We start from the raw sequence: 21,504 nt of genomic DNA, 5'->3' as shown, positions 1-21,504 counted from the left end.
TCCATGCTCAAGACTCGCTCTCTCTCTCTCTCTCTGTGTCTCTCTCTCTTTCTCTTCCTCCCTCCCTCCCTCTGCCCTTCTTCCCTACTCATGCACACTCTCTCTCAAAAAAAAAAAAAAAAAGAATGTAAATGGTACAGAAGGTGGGAATAAAAGTTAACTTCCTTCTTCAGTCCCCCAATACTCTGCAATACAATGTATATGTTATTCTGTACCTTGTCTTTTCACTTAATAAGATATGCTTTATATATTTATGGTATAGAATACTGATGTGTATATGTAGCTAATTTTTATATTGATAAATACTACAACATATTGACAAGCCTCTAGGAAATATAAGAAGAGAATATAAAATCAAGGACACATATCAGTGAAGTAACTATAATTAGAAAATGTAAAGAATTTTAATTTTGTGGAGCCCAACTCCATAAAAACAAAGTCAAAATCAGAAATAAATAGATGATTTTCCAAGAAACTCATAAATGATTTATAAGGCTTCCCTGGGACCCTGGACGCAGAGATCATTTTAAATTCAGGGTACACTAAACCCAAATAGTCCAGCTGATGTACTTAACAGAGTCACCACGCCTGCCTAACGAAATATCACACCTCCAATAAACTCATTGTGCTGTGTCTAATAAGTGACTAGCACTCAATATATATTTATGGAATGAAGGAATCCACTGTGCACAGCGAACCAGTAATTAATGTGAGAGCTTGCTTTCTGAAATCCTCTCCTCTATGGGAATGTCACCCACGGCTCCTATGACAGTTGTCATCTGCAAGTTAGACGTTAAAATTTCCTCCTTTTCGTTATCCCTTCTGTCATTAGGATTAGATACAGGTCCTGATTTAGTAGGAGCTTATTTTCACGACTACCCTTATGCTCTCCTGCCCAAATTGACTGAAGGTAATTAAATCCATCCTGGCTATATCAGAACTCCATGTTATAAATTTTCTCCCTGACAATTGATATTAATATCTTTTGGAGATGAGGGTGGGTAGTATAAGGACAGTGAAGCCCTTTGATCTGGGATCAGGTAGTTAAATGAATCCACTCCTTGTGCAGATTCCTAAGTCAGAAATATTTATTTTTGCATTAAATTTTGGTTTGTATATAGTCCTTAAGGTGGCTCTGAATTATTTAACAATGACGAGTAAATATTTTTTCTGTTCTCTTACGATGCTTAAGATTACTATTTACTCAGTTGGAGGCTTTGTTCATTGGGAAGGAGAGGCAGTATCTAGCCACCTAGGGGAGCCATGGTATCTAGCAAAAGGATACTCCGTTTATTTGGGGCTGGAAATAAACAAGAATGAAAGTAGAAATTGGATTATTGGATTTCATTGGGCAAGAAGGGTTTTCATCAGATGAGGCAGAAAAGAAATGTGGTCATTATGGCTGGTCAGAGATCTGTCAGTAAAAGGAAGAGAAAAGACATGTACATCTCACTATTTCAAGGAGAGGAATAGCCCTCTCTGAGTTTTATTATGTGGTTTAATTGACAGAGAGGACTGGAAATCAAGACATGTTGGTTCTGTTCCCATAATTTTAATGCTTTCATGTTGCTCTCTCTGACTTGATCAAAATATCCTCCGTGTGCAGAGGTTTAAAGAGAACAGCTCTGTAACCACCATTAGAGAACAAGCAATTCAAGTAAGTCATTACATTTTAAGTACTTCTTAATTCAGAAATAAAGGAACTAAATGTAGGCAGGAGATTTAAAAGTCCATAATGATATCAGCTTAAATGAGGCTTCTGGAGTTATGTTGTAAAAAATCTGCAGTGTTCTGTTATTCAACAGCTACTCAGAAAATCAGAACCCACAAGCAGACAAGAAAGGGCTGCTTATCATTGCCCAGGACTTATTCCAGGTGGAGCTCATTTTACCCCATTTCCTTCTCTCCTGCCCTTGCCTCAATGACAGAAGCACCTGAGAGAGGGAGGGCTCTCCAGCATCAGTTCATCAGACCCCTCCTGCTGCAACCTTGACCCCAACATCTCCAGATCACTTCGATCTGCAATATCTGGAGGAGTTCTCAGCTCTGGCTGCACACTAGGATCACTAGAGGCAGTTAAAAGAAATTACTGAGCCTCAGTGGCTCAGTCAATTAGGCAGCCGGCTCTTGATTTCAGCTCAAGTCATGATCTCAGGGTGGTGGGATGGAGCCCTGTGTTGGGCTCTGCACTAAGCATTGAGCCTGCTTAAGATTCTCCCTCTCTCTCTCTGTCTCTCTCTGTCTCTCTCTCTCTCCCTCTAAAATAATAATAATTAAAAAAACTACTGTTGCTCAGGCCCTAACCCAGACCATTTAAGTCAGGGTTATTAAAGCCTTGTTATTAGTGTTTTTTTAAGTTCCATATGAATTTCTAATGTGCAGCAGGAACAGAGATTTGGTCCTGACAAAAAAGATACAAGAGACAGCCCCAAGATTTGACCCCCAGCTTTGCTTCTGAGACAGCAGGGGTCCTGGAGGGTGGAAGTGGTCCTGCAAGGATTTCTGAATTCCTGGGGAAGCCTGGCTTCATGTTACAGATTTGGGGCCAGACTAAATGTGGAGATAACCCCGGCCTTCTCTCTTCCCTACCCCCCGCCCCTTCCCTGGGGTGGAGAGACAGAGTTAACCTCTGGACTCCCCTAAATCAAAATCCAAAATCATGTGGCAGGGTAGGAGCCTGAGAAATGTCTTAGAGAAACCACAGTTCAGGGCCATCTATTTAATTTCAGACCAGTTCTTAAAAATGGGATTCTATGGGCTCAGCAACTTTCACGTCTCATTTCCCTGGCACATCAACCTCTTTGAACTAGGGTTAATAGCCCATTTTATAGATGAGGAAACAGAGACAATTCAGAGAGCTTCAGTAATCAACACAGAATCACCCTCCCGGGAAGTGGCCAAATTGGGATTTAAACCTAAGTCTTTCATGTAACAAACACCATTTTGTTTTTAGCTGTACACCATTATACCGCCATGCCGCCAGTGATCAACTGAGCAGCAGCCTTGAGCGGGAGGCCAGCTGGTTTAACTCCCTATTATGATCACTGTCTCCATTTTTGAGCATGTTGTTGAGCTTCCAGACATTTTGATGCCTTTAACCCAAAAGTAAGTCTCTCCAGACAATTTCATAAGGGCTAGAACAAAAGCACCGCTCACTCAATTCAGACTTCGGTTTTGAGAAGTCGAGCTACCTCTGCCCAATACACACTCTCTCAAATTGGTGACTCTTTTCTTCCTGAAGCTGGGAAGAAACACAGGGATTCCAAAAAGGAAGGAGAGGGAAGCTTTTAAGATTTTCTGGCACAGAAAAACTGTTTCCTTATAGTCTACTCCCTGAAAAATGAGATAAACAGGTAAAGAGAGTCCCAGAGAGCTTGTGAGGAAATTAAGAATGCCTGCCGCTTCACTGTGTGTTCCAATAATTAAAGATTGATTTATGGTCACAAACTCTTTTAAATGGATGGAGTTAAACTTTATTCTCATCCTAACTTGAATTACTTTAATTATCAGAGAATGAACGTTTTAACTGGGGCCAATAAAAGGATGATTTCTGAATGGTGGCAGGCGTGGCTAAGATATGCAGCTGCACACAAAGTAGTTGGAGACAAAGCTGAAAAACAATCAGCTTTTCTTTTTGATATTGTTTTTTTAAAATAATAATGGGGTACATGGGTGACTCAGTTGCTTGGGTGTCCGATTTCAGCTCAGGTCATGATCTCCTGTTTCATGAGTTCCAGACCCGCATCAGGCTCTGTGCTGACAGCTCAGAGCCTGGAGCCTCCTTCAGATTCTGTGTCTCCCTCTCTCTCTCTGCCCCTCCCCTCCTCATGCTCTCTCTCTCTCTCTCTCTCTCAAAAATAAGTAAACATTAACAAATAATTTAATAATAATAATAAGCAAAAACGCATATATGAAATCACCAGATTCATGTTTCATACTCTGAGCAACTCTGATCATTATACAAGGGACTTTTAAAAGCTCATTGATCGTGTCTTTTTTTATTGATTTATTCGATACCTAGAGTATTGAATAGAATTGATCAAGATGGGAGAAAAGACCAATCTCTCCGGCTTTGCAAGATGCTTACCCAGGGCTGCTTACGGTTTGGATTCCAACCAGTGCCCTGCGAGATAAGGAGGCTGGCAGTCCTTGCTCAGGGTCAGTCCTTGTGTAGGGTCAGAGGTGGTCCAAGTGCTTGAGTAAGTCACGTGTAGCACAGAGGCTCTTCAACTGTGTTCCAAACACTCTTAAGTTTGTAATACAAATATTTTAATTTCTATGAAGAGCATCCTGTGAAAAATGCCGGGATCCCTCCAGACAGGAAGCAGCAACTAATATAGAATCAAACATTTCTACTGTACATGACCCAACTTAGAGCTACAGTGTCTAGATTTGTTAGGGCAGCTTAAATCCCAGCTTCCCCTTCATTCAGCTCATGCTCCCTGCCCCAAAGTAGAGAACTGTTGCTGTTCTGTTCAACCAGACATTCCCCAACTGGGGTAATAGGCATGTATGTGGCCCCACCTTCCCCCCATACTTCTACAGGTGAGCAAGAAAGGACCACCTTGTGAAACCCATGGGATTCGTATGTTCAACACCACACGTATGGAGTATTCAATATTCATGGAATTTCTGTATTTAATAGGTGAATAACAACTAAATTCGAATGTATCTCCTACTTAAGATTTGATCCAAGAGAAAGTCTGAGTTTATTAAAAAGAGAATGTGGGGGCGCCTGGGTGGCGCAGTTGGTTAAGCGTCCGACTTCAGCCAGGTCACGATCTCACAGTCCGTGAGTTCGAGCCCCGCGTCGGGCTCTGGGCTGATGGCTCAGAGCCTGGAGCCTGTTTCCGATCCTGTGTCTCCCTCTCTCTCTGCCCCTCCCCCGTTCATGCTCTGTCTCTCTCTGTCCCAAAAATAAATAAACGTTGAAAAAAAAAAATTTAAAAAGAGAATGTGGCATAGGAAAAATATTTTTATCATAAATCAAACATATACACAGACACATTTATTTGGCAGTAAGAATATATATATATATATATATATATATACATTTACCAATTATATGTACATTTGGCAATTAAGTACAGATATTTGAGATTTTCCAACCGGCTCTTTGGAAAAATAAAATGCCTTAGAACGTTCACCCTATTACATACCCTGGCAAATAAACATAAAGGCAACTAGTTAAGAATGGTCATGAGGGCCTACACTGAGTAGAAAGCTCGGTATTCTAGGATTACAATGATAATTCTACTTTTACAAGATTGAACCATACGGCATTGTTAGCCCTAAGTGCCTTTCCCTTGGAGGTTATATAAAAGAATGACAGTATATTGAATGACCTTTAATTATTCAGTTTCCTTCTAAGGATACTGATCTGTATTCTAGATCCAAGTGTGGGTCAGAAACTAAGTGAGAGAAAACTCAGAGAGAATAGTAGCAGAGAAACAAATAAATTAGAAAACACAAGGCCCTGATCTGTTTCCTTCAGACAATTCCTTTCACTCTTTAGGGCATATTTATATTCATCTTCCCTCTCTCCCTTTTTGAAATAAGTCTAATAACACCAACTGTGAAGGGCAAATTTGAATTTTAAATTGTGAAGGACTCTGAATGCTGCAGGTAAGTAGCAGGTAAGTAACTGGAGAGTAGAGTTTCACCTTCCAAAAACACACCCCCACCTCCTGTGCTACAAACTTCGAGACTTGGCAACTGGTGGTTGCGGGGAGGGGGGGGGGGGGGAGGCTGCCTGCCACTGCTTTCTATGCAGGGCGGGGACGAATGTGACCGGAGTCCAGCATTCCAGAAGCACAGCAGCCCAGTATGGCCAACAGTGCACTGGGTCCTGGTCTTCACACAAGTGTCAGAAGGGTCCTCTGTTCTCCCAGGGCTCCAGAAAGTATGGGCTATAAGCTCCACCAAGCAAAAAGAGCATCGTATTTAACAACTAGCTGCCAAGGCGACCAACGGTCTGTCTTCCCAGCATTCAGCACCCATAGCCCCCTCAGCCTTCACAAACCCCCTGCGTCTCCCAGAATTTTGTTGGGAGGCTGGCTGCAGGCTCTTGTTGCACACGCCCAACTTCACCCAGGGAACTGCCACCAGAGGCGAGTCTACCCCCCGCCTCCACGGAACAAAAAACCACTCTTAAGTGTAGGAGGTAGTGTAAGAGATGATGTTTCTAGGACCAGGGACAGGTGGTAAAGCAAGGCAAGTTTGGAATTTATAGAGAGGCTGCACGAGAACAATGTTTTCGAGTTCAACCTAAGGTCAATAGAGTTTGCTAGATAGGAGAAACATGGAAATAAATGTTCTTTCTCTTTTCCAAGTGATTTGAGGAAAATATTCACTCTGAGAAAGCACTTCCTTATGCTTCTCGAGATGAAAAGAAGGTTTCTATTTATGTAGTATCCAAATGTCCTGGTGAGAAGCAAAACTTATTTGTCAAACACACTGAACCTACCCACCCATATTGACTCATCCACTGTCTTAGATGTACTCTGCGATCCAAAATCTTTAAAAAGGAAAATCGCATAATTTGTTGCTGTTTCTTCCCAGATAGTACTTATTCTGAATTTTGTAGCTTTGTGGGGTTTTCTTCTACTTCACTATGCTACTTTTAAAAGCTTTTTGGTTTATTGCTAATTTCCCCCTTTTCAGGCTCAGTTGCACAATATGGTATGTGTGTTGGCTTGTAATTTTGGAGCTGAACTTATGGGCCTGCTATAGTTCAAATGATATTCTATTTTTGCTTGTTTTATTTTTGCCTGGGCTTGATATGTTTTATGAGGTTCTTTCCTATAGTACTGGCATTCATATCTGGCATAACCAAAATTCTATCTCTTATTTAATATTCCTTCAAGGTTTCAAACCTAAGTGTTTTCTTTTCTTTTGTGTGATGTTGGAGCTTGTTGTGCTTTTTTTTTTTAATATCTGGAAACACTTCCTTCCACATCAGAAATTTAAGTTTGCAAGAAATCCCTTTGGGAGTCTTTAAATGTGTATTTGGAGGGCAGAGAGGAGAGACAGCCAACATTGGATCTCCTGTCCACTGAGTCCCAGAGTCTCTCTGCACAGCTGTGGGGGATGGGATAAGGTGCAGGGAGACAGAAGGTCTGATTCTCTACCCCTTGCGTGCTGAAGCACTTACCTGCCCGATTGCCTTTCTGCTCTAGTGAGCCACAGTCTTCCTGCTCTCATTAGTAAACACACTGCTCTTTTCTATGCTTCTCACTTTCACTGCAGAAATGAGCCAGGCTGCTAGTACTGGGATATCTTATACAGGCTGACTTGACCCGCCAAGGAAAATTTGTAAATAGACGACCAAACTGTAAAGAGGTTTAAAGAAACACAGGGCAGCTCAGAAAGATGGGTGCCTGCGATAGCCCATGGAATAAACATCTTCACAAACTATTCCACCCAAAGGAAGCTATAAAAACCTTAATGATTCCTCAGGGACCCTCCATCTACCTTGGCCCTGCCTCTAACTAGCTGTATGGCTTTTGCACAAGTAACTTCTCCAGGGCTGATTTGCAGATAAGCCAGAGATGAAAGGGATGATGGAATCTGCAAGCCCAACCCCTATTCTTTCCAGTATAGAAATGGAAGGTTGGGGCAATCAAGTAACCTGCCAAGATCATTAGTTAATTAGAGGCAGGTCTCCTGATAGTCAATAAAAAACCTTTTTTCACCATATCATATAGTTTCTCTCATCTATGGAACATGAGTGTGTGTGTGTGTATGTGTGTGTGTGTGTGTGTGCGCGCGCACGTGTGAGTGTGTGTGCTCATGTGAGTGTGTGTGAGCATGTGTATGGTTGTGGGGTGGTGGCGGTGGTGACAATTGTTAAAGTTTCTTGAAGATTTAATGCTGCACAAGTCCATAACTGAAAGCAGCTGGGTTTAGGGCATGTGGGAAGCATGTTCAGAGCGACCATTTCTCACCCCTCTGTCCCTTCTTCATTTGCCTCCTCCCTCCCTCATGCCGTTTCCCCACACCCCATCACTCATTTCTTTTCTATCTCCTATTTCTCTTCTGTTCACGATTCCCAGTTTGGAAAGAGCTTATCAGGACTTCTGGTTTATTTTGCATAGTTTATCTCCTCTGGAGGAAAAATACTAGAGATAACCAATTGGTAAATAAATATTATGTCCCTTCAATGGGAAAATGTTTCCCTATAATTTTTTTTTTTTAGAGAGATGAAATTGGAAGGAAAAAAAGATTTTGTATTGTATTTGGGGTTTCAGAGTCTTAACCATTTCTGCAGAAAGGTGCTACAAATACAAGTTAGGAAGCTGGCTTCTGGAAAACGCAGCATTCTAATTCCGGTGTTGTCTGAGAAGATAAAGCAGACAGTACTCCTTGTACTAATGTAAAAAAGATGAATGACACCTAAATGGGTTTTCTTTGCATCACAGACCATGGTTAAGTGTTTTACATGCATTTGTCACTGCTATTAATGTAATCACGTAAAACTTTCTCCTGTTCTCAAGTGCTTTTAAAGTGAGCTATTTGAGCTTTTGATTCTCTAGGTTTGCCTTTCAAAATTAGCAAAGGTAATATGTAAGCCCTGAAATTTTTTTTTAATGTAAGAGCAGAAGTAAAGAAAAGAATATGGTAGTTGCTTGGGTAAATTGAGAACTGCGGGCATTACCTTTCAGGGGCCGTTACCCATAATTGTAATAAAAATATCCTGAGAGCGTCATAAAGGATGTTGCAAATACTGCAAGTGTATTATATAATATTAATGCCAGATATCTACAGAAGCCTTCCACATAAGTATTCTATGTTTTCCCTCTGACTCAGGAGCTCACAGCTACCTCAGGGAGAGACCCCCCCAATCTCAGCTGTACCCTGCCCAGTAGGGGAACCTTGGGATGGGGACATGGTAGTCATAGACCTTGCTATGGCACTGGTTTCCAAGGCCCATGTGGTTTTAACCGTTGCTGTGGCCTTGGGCAAATTACTTAATCTAAGACTCAACGCCTCATGCAATACTTCCCTTACAGGGCTCCACTGAGGTAATACATGGAAAGCACCTAGCAAAGAGATTGGCACCAGAGACGCACTGGCTGATTAATGCCGGTTCTCTCCAGTATTTGACTGAGGAGGGGCCATGAAGTTACAGAAAGTGTCCTTGCAAGCCCTTAAAGACTTTCTTACTCTGCCATAGTCCAGAACAGGCAAGCTCATTTTTGTTTTGTTTTCAGTTAATAGAATTTATTTTTTAGAGCAGTTTTAGGTTTACAGAAAAAATTGAGCAGAAAGTTCTCATTCATTCGCCATCCCATCCTTCACTGCCCCAAGTTTCTCCTGCTATTAACAACTTGCATCACTGTGGTATGTGTATTTGTTACAATGGATGAGCCAATACTAAGGTATTATTTACTAAAGTGCATTAGGCTTCATTCTGATTTTTTGTACATTCTGTGGGTTTTGACAAATGTATAATAACATGTACCCACCATTACGGTATTGTTATACACAGCAATAGTTTCACTGCCCTAAAAATGCCCTGTGCTCCACCTTTTCATCCCTCTTTCCCTTCCTCTAAATTTCTGACCAGCCTTTTACTATTTCATAGTCTTGGCTTTTCCAGAATGTTATATAGTTGGAAGCATTTAGCCTTTTCTGACTGGCTTCTTCCACTTAGCAACATGTACTTAAGTTCCCTCCATCCCTCTTTGTGACTTAGTAGCTCCTTTCTTTCTATTGCTGAATGATTTTCCATTGTATGTAGATACTACAGATTGTTTATACAGTCCCCTCTCGAGGGACATCTTAGTGGATTCCAAGTTTTAGCAATAACGAGTAGACCTGCTATCCACATTTGTGTGCAAGCTTTTCTATGGACATAAGCTTTTGATTCATTTGGGTAAATACTAAGGAACACAATTGCTGTATGATATGATAAGAGTATGTTTAGCTTTGTAAGGAACTGCCAAACTATCTTACAAAGATGCTGTACCATTGTGCATTCTCACCGGCATTTTTTAAATGCTTAAAAATTCTTTGGATGAAAGGGCACATTTCTATTATGAGTCATGAACATTTGCAAGTCTCTCTATTTTGTTTGCATCCAAAAGTTGGGGTTATTTGAATTTCTAAAAGACTCAAACTTACATTCCAAAAGCTCCCTGCATCTGAAAGTTATTTCTTCCTATTATAAAGAGTATGATGACCCACATGGGGAAAATATTATTATAGGCATGGTAGGTCAAAATTTTATTAAAAGAGCAAATTAGATAATTTTATTTTTAAAAAATTTGAAATCTGATATACACCAAAAAATGGCAGCTCATTCACAAAATATGAGAACCATAAAACCAATGTGGAAAAAAATATTTCAGCTGGAATGATGCTATGAAATGGGTCAATCTAAGAGGATGTAAAGAAGAGAAAAAGGAACATAAATGTTGTTTGTGGAGTCAAAGTTACATTTTGCTTATTTAGGTTATTTTAAGGCTGAATGGTTGCATGTTCATTATTATGTCTTACCTAAGCCAGAAGTACATCATAAGAAATGTCTAATTGTTCATGACCTTCTCATGAGACAGGTTAAGACAGGAGAGTCAGGGAGGAAGGGAGACGGGAATTGAGTAGTGACTATTCTGGAGCTTTATTCTTGAAGAGAGAACAGTTATCTTTGAAAGATTTTCCTCACATTGACTAAGAGTTGGTAGACGGCAGTGGGATGGCTTTGCCTGAAAACTCCAAGGCTCCTTATATGAAACTTTGGCCAGAAAAATCCCAACTTATGGTTGTTCAAGTAAGAGCCAGGCAAGCCCTTTGATGGATGTCCATTTAGCCAACAGGTCTGTAATTTGGGAAGAGTAATGAATTGTTGCTTTAAAAAATGGTAAAGTACCCTCTGATTCAGACAGCAAGTATGTCCACTGTGCTGATCATTAAATCAAATGCATTGAGGTAAGACTATAGAAGAGCAATTGACATGCCAGTGGGCAAAGTGGCCATTACCTGAGCAGACTCCAGGAAAGAAGAAGGCCTGGAGAGTCACAGAGCAGCAACAATAAAGGAGTAGATACGGCCATTACCCTGCCACAGAAGAACTCCCTGCCAGTGTAGCTTCTCTACTGGATTTCCACCTGCCTTCCCTTCAGTGGGTGATACAATTGCCTATTCCCTACTGGCTTTTCCTAACCAGGCAAATTTTCAGAAAGCCCTCAAACTGAGAGATGACAAGTGATATGCAATTGGGAGAAAACTGGTTGTCTGCAAGTTTGAGCAAAAGCAGATTCAACAGAGCAAACTATGTTGGGGCAAAAGCAAACACAGGTTAAAAATCCAAGTAAGACTAGATTTGAGAAGACAGAGAAGGAGAAATAGGAAGAAGGAAAAAAAAACTGGCTGAGTTAAATCTGTTAACACCTAACAGATGATTAAAACAGAATAATTTGTCATTCTTAGTACATATGCAGTCACAAAGTTTCACAAATATTGATTGGTAAAATGAAATTGTAAAATTTTAACCCCTATCTATTTGAGGTAATGTTTCCAGGTAGTTAGAGGAGGAGAATAAAAGTCATGCTGGTCTGGGTCTGTTCCCAGCTTTGGAATTTGGCAGCTTTTTCAGAGTTTCACTCAAGTTCTCAGGTCAAAAGAATCAAGTAGAAAAGGTATTCATGTAAACACACTGTGTTTTTCTGTGAGTAACAGGCCTACTCCAGTTATTTATTTTAGATTTGCAAAAAAATGTTCTCATCCCAGTGGCTTCAAGGCATGTGACAGCATAAAAATTAAGACTCTATAGCAAAAATTTCTATCAGCCCTATATAATAGTTTCCTCCTGATCCTCTGAAAAATAGAAGATCAGAATTCTTCTACCATAATTTGCATTATTTCCTAATTGCTGGTGAATTTTAAAAATGTCTTAGGACACACTTATAACTAAAGAATAGTCTCATCAGTAGGGGATGATCCATTTTTTAATGACTCCCTGTAGATTATAAAGTAGAATCTAAAAGATTTCCCCCTACACGTTTTTCAAACACTTTTTCAGAGGTTACGATACCTCGTTCTTTCCATAATTTTGGTGTTTTCTCTGCAAGTGTGTGCTCTTTCTACAGAATTTATCGTTCACTGCATCTCCTGATGAGTGAGATCTTGAAAATCTAATCCAGGGCACCAGATTCTTAGGAGAGCTCTACTTTGCTTCATTTAGAAGGAGGGAGTTCTGTGGTTACTCATCTAAATATCATATGCATAAAAGAATTTAGATCGCTAACACTGCTTCTCTTTTAGAAATGGGAATCTGTGAGTGAAGTAACGCATCATAGGTAAGCTCTAGTTGGTTAACATTTTAGCCATTCTGGATGCCATCACTATCTTATTTCCTTGATGCCAATAGCTTTCAAATATTTCTTTCTAGTTTTGTAGAATTGGGATTTTGACGACTCATTTAGGATCTGCTAGAGACAGTCCATGGATACTTATGGGTATCTGTGGCAGGCAATTCACAGGACTGGAGCTATTTAAAGTTAAACAGTAAAATAGGGAATAAAATACCTCATCTCTTTTGTCAAAAAAGTATTAGGAAAGAAAAAAGTACTTTAAGATTACATTTAAGGCAACTGTTAAACACATGCAAAATAATATAATGTGGTCTCTGGACTGTGGAGAGATGCGGAAAACACAATTCGGAAGAAAGTAGAATGTGTTGGGTTGAGTTGTGATGACTTCTTGGAATACCTGAGTCTCGGTCCAGATTTTGATGGTTAGGTAGGAAATGGGAGGCATTATAAGCAGAAGAAAGAGCAGGTAGGCAAGAAGGACTTAGCAAGTCTAGGACTTGGAATTGCCAAGTTCGTTAGACAGAGGTAATGTGCACGACGTGAATAGGAAAAATGGACATAGCTAATGAACTTCTACTTCTAATACATTTGAAAATTTTATTTTAGGATTAACTGTTTTTCTTGTATTAGTTAGGACTTTGAAATTCAAATCATATGAATGAACCTGCCATAGGTAATGTGGGCAAAAAGGACTTATAATATGAATACTGGGAAACCCCTATAATCCTGAGGGGTCTAAGGGAATTTAAAAAAACATATTATGGACATTCACAATATGCCAGAAAGAGGATAGTCATGGGGAGGCCCTCCAAAGCCCCCAACTGCCCACCAAAGTTTTCTTCCCATCTTTCTGCTTCTCTTCCTTTTCCTCCATCTTTCAAAGTTATTTCATCTGTTCCCTGATTTATATGGCAGAAAACATGACCCAAGTGTTTATATCTCCTTTCACCAGCCCAGATTAAGGTTGGAATCTCTTGGGCTCCATTCAAAATTGTCAAGAAAAGACTCTGCTAGGCTTAGCTGATGTCGGTTGCCTACCCCTGGACCAGTAACACTGGAGTCAATTGGACATTTTCACAATGTATAAAAATGGTTGGCAGCAACCTGCTCCTGTGACTGAGTGAATGAAGGTAAAGGATGAATCCCAGAGAAGGGAGGTCAGATAACCCAGTATGTGTCTCCTACACTTTTGTGTATAAATTCACATCCTTAATTCCACTGGATTCACATGTATGATAGCTATAAAATATTTTATGAATTAGGCTGCTCTAATGGATTATTATTAGGATGACTGGAAATATACTCTCCATTTGCAGGATGGCATGTCCTGTGGCTCAGTCACGCCAGTAAGACAGGGTTGAGGTAGGCTAAGCTCTAGAATTGGAGAATAGGGGGTTGAGGCTTCTGGTAGAAGACGACTGAAGGGTCATCCTTACCGAATATCAAATTTACCATTTGATCAAGTCAAGTAGACTTAAACACAATTTCATTTTTAAGCTTTATTGAGGTATAATTGATATATTTAAAATTGCACACATTTAGTGTATACATCTTGATGAGTTTGAACATATGTATACATCTGTGATACTATCACAACTTAAATACTAAACATATTCATTACCTCCAAAAATTTCCTTGTGTTCTTTTGTGTTGTTTTTGCTGCTATTGTAGTTTAGAAGAACATTTGACATGAGATCTGTCATCTCAACATATTTCAAAGTGCACAATACTGTATGGTTAACTACATACAGTTAAATTATTTTTTTTATAGATTCCAGATATAAAAAGGAAAATAAGATCCACCATGAAAAAGGAATTAAGAGGTCCTAGTGTTAGCTTAGATTCAGAAGATGTTAAATATTCCACTCATGGACATTTTATTCTGGAATTTGTTCTTGATTTATAGCAGAAACTATCCCTTTTTAAAAAATGAGAATGAAAATAAAAATATAATTTCTCATTCTCATAAATCTTTTCCTGAGCATGTCCACTATTAGAATATTTTTATGGACTGTGTCAAGATCTTTGAACTAAATTGACTTATTTATATGCAGGTTTCTTCTTGCCATGAGAACTTCTTTCCTACTAGTAATAGAAAATCCACTTGATGGGCCAAATGCTATGTCCTGTCAATAAACACTACATGAATTCATTTTCTGAATATGCCTGGAAGGCTCCAAGCAAGGTACTAAAATGTTTACAATTATGGAAATCAGCTGAAAATAAGACTGATTTCTAAAAATCAAGCTGCCAGTGAACAGTGCTCATCAGCCATGAGTCACCCTCTCTGCTTTCAGCACAGAACTCTACTGGCTCCAACTGCTCTTGACTCCATACATGTAGGTCACTGATATACCAGAATATACGGAGATCAAAGAACTATTGATAGGTTCTACTGCTTTGGGTTCTATATTAAAAAAAAATTTTTTAAGGTTTATTTATTTTTGATAGAGAGAGAGAAAGAGAGAGAGAGAGAGAGACAGAGCATGAGTGGGGGAGGGGCAGAGAGAGAGGGAGACACAGAATCCGAAGCAGGCTCCAGGCTCTGAGTTGTCAGCACAGAGCCCAACCCGGGGCTCGAACCCATGAACCAGGGGATCATGACCAGAGCCGAAGCTGGACGCTCAACCAACTGAGCCACCCAGGCACCCCCTTTGGGTTCTATGGTGAATTAGTGTCATATGGTATCATATTAAAAATAGTTGAGCCTCAAGAAATGATTCAATTCTTCTCATGACAGAGAACATTAGGATTCGTTTTAACATTATTTGTCCCTCCTATGAAAGAGCAATAAAAAGAAAATTAAGTTGAATGACAGACCTATGGTTGTTGCTTCATTTCAACAAGAGATAATATGAAGGAGGAGGTATTAGGTTAATAGACTGAGGGAAAAGTATACGGGGTATGCCATACTGAACCCTCAATACGTCTTCACATAGAATCTGTTCATCAACACCACCACTGGTTTGCTCAAAGTAAAGTAAGTAGGTTATTTTCCGGCTTATTTTCCCCAATACCTAACAATATATTGGGTCTGGGTCCCACTTAGAAAGCTGAAATGACCTTGGAACTGTTCTTCATCCAGGTCTCACTCTGGAAGTTCTCCAATATTATATGAAACCAAGAAAAAAAGACACGAGGAGATAAGACAGGGAAGCTGATGGTTCAAACTAAAACAGGCTGGATTGTGTTTCAGTCTGAAGGAACGAGGATGGGCAGTAAGCCTGTGGCCTCCAGGAGGTGGAGGAGGAGGCCCTAAAAAAGAGGCTCCATGGAGGAAGAAACTCATGTAGTTTGCCCAGTGCCAGGAATAAGGCCAGGCATGGTGTGAATGCTCAGTTAATATTTGTAAAATAGTAAGTGGCTGACTGAATAATGAGTTCACAACATTTGTGCGATTCGGTACACAAAGTAGCCAGTATCAGTGCGTGCTGCTTTGAATGGCCTTTTAAAGTCTCTGACTATACCAGAGTGGAAATATGCAGAGTGGAAAGGGTAAATGCAAGAATGAGAACTTACGTTGTGCAAAAGGCCTTTCCTTTCATATTTCATTATAATGATTATCTCCATTATTATCATAGTAATTATGCTTCCATTAAGTGTAAAGTCTGTCTCTAATTTTTTCTCTACTGTTTGAGTGTACTGTGTTTTCTCTTCTTTTTAAAGAAAAGCTTCAGAAATAATACCAAACAAAATCAAATTTGTAATATCGTAATAATAATACATCTTCCCCATTGAAGATATTTTCTTTGAGAATACTATTTCTATTTATTATTTCTTTTTTTAATGTTTACTTATTTTTGAGAGAGAGAGAGAGAAAAAGAGAGAGCGGGGGAGGGGCAGAAAGAGAGGAAGACAAAAGATCCGAAGCAGGTTGCAGGCTCTGCGCTGACAGCAGAGCCCCACCCAGGGCTCAAACTTGCTAACTGTGAGATCATGACTGGACCTGAAGTCAGACCTTAATTGACTGAGCCACCCACGGTCCCCTCCATTTGCTATTTCTTTATCCTGGGAAATGCCCTATTGCCAAGATTAAGCTCATCTGCCCCAAATATTTGACACTCTCAACCCTTATCTGACCCCATGTTATAAACTCAATTTCATGTCTTCCCATGTATACACCACCCCAATTAAAGCGACTTCTCTCTTGTTTCATGCCTCTTTATTCCTTAGATTTTGGTTATGTTAGCACCACATCTGGGCGCTATCCCTTTTTCTTATGGGTTGCTACTTTCACTTTCAAGTTCTAGTTCAATTTGTAATATCACTTTTTATATATCCTGTCATTTTTCACAAAGTTTTGATTGCACTTACAATTTTGAGAATAGTTAGTGTTTTAGGTACTCTGCCTAGGTTTTTTATGGTAGGCATCTGACAAATATTTGTTGATTTTTTTTTTTTCTGGCTGTGGTTTTGTGAGTCAGTATTTATTTTTATAGCTGCATTTAAAGACAACTATAGTCTAAAACACTAGATAGGATGCCATGAGTAGGTGATGTGCTACACATTTTACAAGAGCCCATTAGAGCACAATTTTCTCCATCCTTCTGAAGTAGGAGCATATGATCTGCAGCCAATGAGTTTTGTTCATTCCAGTGTAGAATATTATTTCCAAATTTCATCAGTCTTGTATTTTTCTTTGATTTCTCTTTCTGCCTAATGATGAGTATTTTAGTCACACCGGGTCAAAACTAAAAGTCTTTGCTTGAGTTTATGAACTTTACAATGATTTCTTCAGAAGCAACATCTGGCTATAAGGACTTCACAAGACAGCTGCAGTGGATGCTGTGCAAGTGACAGCAGGTTATTGTGAGTTCAGACTGCTGTAGGGCTCTGTTTGTACTGTGATTTTGTCTTCTGTAGTTGTCTCCTACTCTTTAGTTGTCCTTCTGGCAAGCTCTAAGTCATCTCTTTAATGAGAATGTCTTATACTTAGAAAGCACTTTCCATGGCCAGATGCAGTACTATGCCAAATTTAACATTGATAGAGCCCTACTGATAAAAAGATGATTGATATTGTAATATAATTTATTGAAAACGTATGCTTCTGGCTTTTGATAATGGGAGAGTAGCATATTCCAAAATAATCCTCCTGCCACTGGCAATTATAAACTCTGGACAATATATAAAACACAACTACTTGAAGGTACTGAGGAGCAACCAAAAGCAAGCCAAAAATGGAAACAATATGATCCTTGAAATAAGGGAAACAAACTAGGTAAGATATATGGATATATATGTAGATTGATCTGTATCTATCATCTATCTATCTATCTATCTATCATCTATCTATCTATAGTTGGCTTTTCTTTTCTTTTTTGGGAAATCCCCAGTCCAATGCAGCATATAAGGTCTAGAACTCAATCAGAAAGGAGAAGTCCTGTGCTAAGAAGTCAGAAGTCAGAGTTCTAGCAGAGCAGTTGGAAATTGAAAAAGAAATTCTGCAAATGAAACAGTCACCAATGAGGCTAGGGACTCTCTGCAAACTGCCTTTAGATTCTTAGCTAAATCCTGAACTGCGCAAATGAGAAACATGAATGCAATGTTGCTAGGGCACCTGACTGGCTCAGTTGGTAAAGCCTGTATGTGACTCTTGATCTTAGGATCATGAGTTTGAGCCCCATGTTGGATGCAGAGACTACTTAAAAAAAAATAATGCAATGTTTCCAGTGGAAATCAAATGAAGGAAGGCTGAAAGAACTAGCAGAGATTTCAGAATCTGCATATTTATGTGGGGACAGAATTTGACAATCAAGTTTTATTAAGTTAATGGGGGTTGGTAAACATCTTAAACTTTTTATTAAAACCCGAGAAGGCCACGCTTTAAGAGTAAGAATCACATCCCAGAACTAGGATTAAAATTGAAATAGATCCACCCTAATAAAGCTCAGAACTAAAATTAAATATTGGCAGGATCAAGGAGATCCACCAGTAATTTAAATGCCCGTTAAAACACAAAAACAAAAAACACTCCATATTTTTCAGAGGAAACGGCATAATACAGAATCTCTAAAATGTATCATCATGACAATGCCCAGCCTACATTTTTAAATTATTAGATTATGAAATGTGTGTTAAAATCAAATAATTATTAATTATTAAAAAGAATTAAACACAAGAAAATGTGATCCATAGTCAAGAAAAAGATCAATCAATATAAACAGACCCACAGATCACTCAGATGCTAAGATTGTTAGTCAAGGGCTTTAGAATAACTGTGATAAATATATTGAAGGAGAGGGGCAGAGAGAGAGAGAGAGAAAATCCCAAGCAGGCTCCACACTTAGCGAGGAGCCCAGCTCGGGGCTTGATCCCACAACCCTCGGGTCATGATCTGAGCCAAAATCAAGTCAGGCAGTCAACTGACTGAGCCACCTAGGTGCCCCTGGAATGACTTTAAAGTACTGACATTTAAAAATAAATAAATAAATAATAAAAACCTGTAAGTTACAATTCTATAGTCTATAAAAATATCTTCCAAAAATGAAGGCAAATTAGAGGAGCCTGGGGGACTCAGTCGATTAAACGTCTGACACTTGATTTTGGCTCAGGTCATGATCTCATGGTTTGTGAGTTTGAGCCCTGCATCAGGCTCTGCGCTGACAGTGTGGAGCCTGCTTGGGATTCTCTCTCTCCCTCTCTTTCTGCCCCTCCCCTGCATTCTCTCTCTCTCTCAAAATAAATAAACTCTAAAAAACTGAAGGCTGGGGCACCTAGGTGGCTCAGTCAACTGAACGACCGACTTTGACTCAGGTCATGATCTCACAATTCATGAGTTTGAGCCCCACGTCCAGGTATGTGCTGACAGCTCAGATCCTGAAACCTGCTTCAGATTCTGTCTCCGTCTCTCTCTGCCCCTCCCCCACTTGCTCTCTTTCTCTCTCTCTCTCAAAAATAAATAAACATTAAAAAAAAATTTTAAAGGGGCACCTGGGTGGCTCAGTCAGTTAAGCGTCCAACTTCAGCTCAGGTCATGATCTCCTGGTCCGTGAGTCTGAGCCCCGCGTTGGGCTCTGTGCTGACAGCTCAGAGCCTGGAACCTGCTTCAGATTCTGTGTCTCCCTCTGTCTCTGCCCCTCCCCTGCTCACATTCTGTCTGTCTCTCTCTCTCAAAAATAAACATTAAAAATTTTTTTTTATAATTTTTGTAATGAAAGTAAATTAAAAAACCATAGGAATGTAAATTGGTGCCACCACTATGGAAAATAGTATTAAAATGTTAAAAAAAATTAAAAATAGAACTTCTGTATATGATTAAGCAATCCTACTTCTGGGTATATATCCAAAAGAAATGAGAACAGGATCTTGAAGAGACATCTGCACCCCTATGTTTATTGCAGCGTTATTCATATACATCATGATACAGAAACAACCTAAGTGTCCACTCATGGATGAATGAATAAAGAAAATGTAGCATATCTATGTGACAGAGTATTATTCAGCCATGATAAAGAAGAAATCCTGTCAAAACATTATGCTAAGTGAAATAAGCCAAAAAGAAAAAGACGAACACTGCATGATATCATTTATATGTGCAATCTAAAAACAACAGCAACAACAAAACACCACCAAACTCTTAGAAACAGACTAAAAAGTGGTTGCCAGGGGCTTGGGGTGTGGCAGAAATAGAGATTGATAAAAGAATACAAACATACAGCTGTAAAATGAATAAGGTCTGAGAATATAATGTAAGACGCAGTGACCATAGTTGATTACACTGAATTATATTATTGAAATTTACTCAGAGTAGAGCATAAATGTTCTCACACAGAAACAAAAAAGCTAAACGTGAGGTGAAGGATGTATTAACTAGGTGGTGGGGATCCTTTCACAACGTATAGGTATGTCAAATCACCACGATGTACACTTTAAGTTTCTTACAATTTTATCTATCAATTATACTTCAATAAATCTGAAAAAGAGAGAACATTCTAGAAAAGCAAAAGTGGAGCTAATTTGTTGCCAGAAGATCCATGCCACAAGAAAGGGTAAAGGAGTTCTTTAAGCCGAAGAAAAATAACACCAGATGAAAATTACAGGAAGGCATGAAAGATACATGAAATATGTTTGTGGATCAATAAAGATTATTTTTCCTTCTTTTCTAATTGTCTAACAGACAATTGGCTGTTAAAAGAAAAAATAATCATTATTTCTAGGTTATAATTTATCAAGAGCTTACCTTATGCTAAGCACCATCCTGTGTTTTATAAATGTTCATTTATATAATCCCCCAATAAGGCAACAAGATGCACAGATGTGTAGAAATTTGACCAAGGTCACAATTACTAGTCATTTGGGAGTGTAATGGTTAAAATATGGGTTCTGGAATTAAATAGACCTAGATTCAAATGCTCCCTTTTCATGTACTGGCTGAGTGTACTTGGAAAATTACTTAATACTTTAAACATCAATTTCCTCCTGTAAAGCATATGCATAATAATATCTTCTAAGTTGTGAAAGTTGAGTGAAATAATTCATACAAAGAAAAGTATCCCAAGGCTAGGCACCTACTAAACTCTCCACAAATCTCAGCCATTGTTATTACATGGTCTGACGTTGGAACTGTGCACGGCCTGCCTACAAAGCCCATGTCCTTAACCGTGCACCACGCTACCTCTGTCTCTTAGAGAACAACTCTAAAACATGAAAAATGAAAAATACAAAACAAAACAAAAACCCTTTCCTATCAGGGAATCGAGAATGTAGAAAGTACAAATGTCCTTGCCAAGTTAAAAGGGAAAAAAAAAAACACCCTGCTTTCTTTGATAGAAGACATCTGTTTTGAAAATTGTTAAAGTCAAGGGTGGAAATATTTATTTTAAATACCTTTAGATACTCAAGATTCCATCTCACACAGCCTTTTGAGGTTTTATTTCAGCGGCAGTTTCTGTACCAATGAAAACAAACAAACCATCACCAAAGATGTGCATCTCAGAACATGAACATTGATGTCAAGCCTTTAGAATGTTAAGAGTAAAAACATTCTGGTTAATATGTTTTCTAAAAAAAAAAATTTTTTTTTAATCAAATCGATCAGTCTGGTAATCCAATAAAATTACTGTTTGATGTATAGGTTATTATTTAGCTTTCCTTTTGGCCTTTGAAAGGGTCATAAGCAGCAAGAAAGCTTCCTGTGCACACAGTGCATACCTCTAAAAGCTGTCCTGCTATTCATGGGGTTTTTAAATAG

General features: G+C 39.1%; 1 long non-coding RNA gene across 1 annotated transcript in view; it reads left to right on the top strand.

Annotated features, from left to right (window-relative positions):
• Positions 1-21,504, top strand: part of LOC125171337 (uncharacterized) — a 160,156-nt gene that overhangs the window by 93,919 nt on the left and 44,733 nt on the right. The gene's annotated exons all lie outside the window — the stretch shown is intronic.

The sequence above is a fragment of the Prionailurus viverrinus genome, chromosome A1 (genome assembly GCF_022837055.1).
Source record: "Prionailurus viverrinus isolate Anna chromosome A1, UM_Priviv_1.0, whole genome shotgun sequence".
Taxonomy (NCBI): domain Eukaryota; kingdom Metazoa; phylum Chordata; class Mammalia; order Carnivora; family Felidae; genus Prionailurus; species Prionailurus viverrinus.
This window is presented reverse-complemented; position numbering and strand designations above follow the sequence as displayed.